Below are 3726 nucleotides of genomic sequence, written 5' to 3' on the forward strand. Positions count from 1 at the left end.
TTGCCCCAGCATCCTGCCTGATGTGCAGCATCCTGGTCTGCCATTCTCTACTCTGTCCCAGGCACCTTTGCTGGTCTTCTCCTGCCTCTGACAGAGGTCCTACCACCTACCTATTCCTTCTGCCTGGAACATTCCTCCATCACCTTTAAAAACTTGCTTAACTCTCACAATCTCACTGAGACCTGTTCTAATTAAAGACATAAAGCAAGCTGGGGGATTGTTCAGTGCTTAAAGTACAAGTGCAATAGAGGGGTACAATGAAATCACAGAGCCCAACCACCCCATGGGCAAAAGGGAAGATTTATTGGGGACCAAAAAGCAAGCAGAGTTTATGAGTCACCGGGGTTGGAGCTTTGAGCTGATACTAGTTGTTGGGATTGACAGGTAACTAGTACCCTTGCTGGAAGTGGTTGACTTTTGCGGAGAGGCCCAGGTCTCTGACAAAAGAAACCCCTTAAAGAGACCTGTTTTTCTAGTAAACAGAAATCTTTAAGGTTGTTTACCTGATAACAGCCCTTCTTCACCCATCCAAAGTCTGTTTAGGACATCACAGTACTGACAGTTTGGGGTACCACTTTGGACCTAACAGTAAGAAGGCTGGTGTTTGGATTCCTAGCCCACATATGTTCTGGGTGGGTATGGCAGCTGGTGATTCCAGCCTCAGAAAGTAGAGATCAGGGATCCCTGGAGCAGGCTGGCTGGATAGACAAGCCAGAACTTCAGATCTGGGTTTGATTGAGAGACCTTGACTCAAAAAGAATAAAGATGTAGAGTGATTTAGGACATCAACATTGGGCCTCTAACATGCATGAACATACATACATGAGCCTCCGCATATGCAAGCATGCATACATATACACACCCACTCACATCGCATGAAGAGAAATAAAAGGGGGGGAAATAAAACAAAATCTAGTCTCCTACTCCACAATCACTTTGTTGTTGAACTTGGGGGGGGGGTTACAAGCCAGTTTTGGCCACCTGTCCTCAATAAGTCAATTAAGAGTCAAATTAATGTTGGAAATCAGAAACAGATGTATTCAATGCAGCCGCATTGGCAAGAGCAACTCCCTGAAATACATCTTAGTGTCCTGAAGTGAAATTAAAGATCAAAGCTAAAGAAATACACATCCATGTAGTCAAGGTCAACGTGTGATCCTGCCTACCCTGGCCCATTATCTGGGCTCCATTCTTACCCGGTAAGGTGGTCTGCTATGGTTAAAACTGTGAAGTCTGTGTGGCAAGTTCTCCCTCTGGCTGGGGCCCTCTCCTTCTCCCAGTAGATTCCTGGGGAAATTTCCATTTCTTTGGGGTTCATTGTCTCAATAGGTGACAGATAGAGTCACAGGTGTCTCTCTAAGTATCTCATTTCTCCCAGGCTGGCACTTTCCAATCTTCAGTCACCACAACTGTTACAACCTAGCAAATAAACGATGTAGGTTGTTTCTTAGGCACCTCCCCCCTCCACTAAATGTTTGAATTCAGCTTTGGGTCATGAATGTGCTTCAGGCTCAGAACAGCTCTGTGATGATTAATCCTGATAGCTTGATGGGGTTTAGAGTCACCATGGAAACAAACCTCCCGGAAAGTCTGTGAGGGAATTTCTAGATTACGTGGGAAGACTCACCCTTAATGTGGGCTGACAGCATTGTCATGGGCTGGGGTCCTGGACTAAATGTAAAGAAAATCAAGATGAACAGCAGCATCCATTGCTTTCTGTTTCCTGACTGTGGATAGAATGTGACCAACTACTTCATGATCTTGCCACCATGCCTTTGCAAGTTTGACGGACTGTAATGTCAAACCCCGAGTCAAAATACACTTGTTCTTATGTTGCTTTTAGCAGGTGTTTTGTGGCAGCAGAAAGAACTGATTAATACAAGTGCTTTGGTAACAGTAGGTATGTAGTGCTTATTGTAAGATAGAAGTATGAGGCAGTTCAGGGTCAAAGGTTCACATCATTGAAGCCCCATGAGCCCCCATTCTGACCAGCAGTGGTATATGGAATTTCAGGAATGAGGGCTAATAGAGGGCAACTGTCAGTCGGCAATGGAAAGAGATGTCTAGATGTTCCCTTGCTTGGAGAGCAGTTATTTTAATTGGTCATAATTCTTTACTTGGAGGGCTGAGGTGTCTCTCCCTTCCTTTCATTTGAAGGATGTACAGTGTTAAGACTTAATGTGGAATTGGTTAATGTAGTATAACTTGTGGTTACAAGTGGAGCCGAATCATTGTTTTTCAGCTGTGCATAAGAAGTGAGACTCTTTAGACATCCCTGTAGTTGGTGTTGAGTGGAGTCCAGGAATGTTCAACTTAGTCTTCCTTACCCACGGTCCTGGGGATGAGACATGTAGGGTAGCACTCAGGCCTTGGGTTCACTTGTGTCTGTGCCAATGACAGCTGTTTCTTTACCTCTCTCATGCTGCGCTCTTCTTCCCTACTGAGATCAGGCTTACTGTGACAACAGTATCCTACATCTCTCACCTCCACAATCCAGGCCCTAGACAGATTTTTCTGCCATCAATCTGTAACAGAGGGCACAGATTTTGGACTTTGGGAGAGAGCAGAATTGAAGGGTGGGCAAATATGGTTAAGTTCATTCCAATGCCTCCCTACATAAGGCTTTTGAATTCTTGATTTCTGGTTAGAGCCCTCTGTCTTAGCCAGTGTTCTACTGCTGTGAAGAGGCACCAAGACCTGCCACCAGCTTGCTACATTGCTATCTGTCTTTGATCCAGCCAGTCTACACAAACAACAACACGCTCACATTTCTGGGGGCTTTTTGCTTAAAATCTGTAATTGTAATTGTCTAACTCCATATTAGCATCCTAGTTGTTAAGAAGCAAATCTATAGAGTTTGAGCAAAAGCAGAAGGTATTCAAAGTTAGCATGTAGCATTCCAAGTTCACCTAGCAAAGCTAGAAAGCCAAGCTAGAAGCTAAAACTCCAGGGCAGGCAAAGACTACCTTGCTTCTGCTGCTGCTGCTACTACACACAGATGCACGACTTGCCCTAGTGAATGTACCATCACGGGGGCAGGGCTAGGATAAACACCATACCCTATTTGAAAGACAAATTATGGGGGAGAGGAGAATCACAAGGTGGGGAATTCCTAAACATAGGAAGGTTGTTCAAATGGTATCAAAACCTGACAAAAAAATGAGTTACTATATAAAAAGTCAAGTAAGAAAACATATGTTCACTGTCATCCAATTTCTCTTTCTCAAGCAGTAAACACAAGAAACACATTGAATCTTTATAAAGGAGAGTACAGAAACAATATATTAATGCTTTTTCAAAAAAGCAAATTCCAGGGGCTAGAGAGATGGCTCAGTGGATAACAATACTTACTGCTCTTGTAGAGGACCTGGATTTAGTTCCCAGCAACCTCATGGCAGCTTACCACCATCTGTAACCGCCATCCAGTTCTAGGAGATAGGATGATCTCTTCTGGTATCCATCAACACTGTACACATGGTGTGCACAAACATCTACGTAGGCACTCATACACAGACATAAAATATACATTTTTAAAAAAAGAAAAATTCATTTTCATCATGCTGAGGGATTCCAGCTTACTTTTTTGTGTTTTTTGTTTGTTTGTTTTTTTGCTTTTGAGGCAGGGTTTCTCTGTATTGCTTTGGAGCCTGTCCTGGAACTCACTCTGTAGACCTGGCTGGCCTTGAACTCACAGAGATCTGCCTGCCTCTGCCTCTGGAATGCTGG

Source organism: Phodopus roborovskii, unplaced genomic scaffold (genome assembly GCF_943737965.1).
Source record: "Phodopus roborovskii unplaced genomic scaffold, PHOROB, whole genome shotgun sequence".
Taxonomy (NCBI): domain Eukaryota; kingdom Metazoa; phylum Chordata; class Mammalia; order Rodentia; family Cricetidae; genus Phodopus; species Phodopus roborovskii.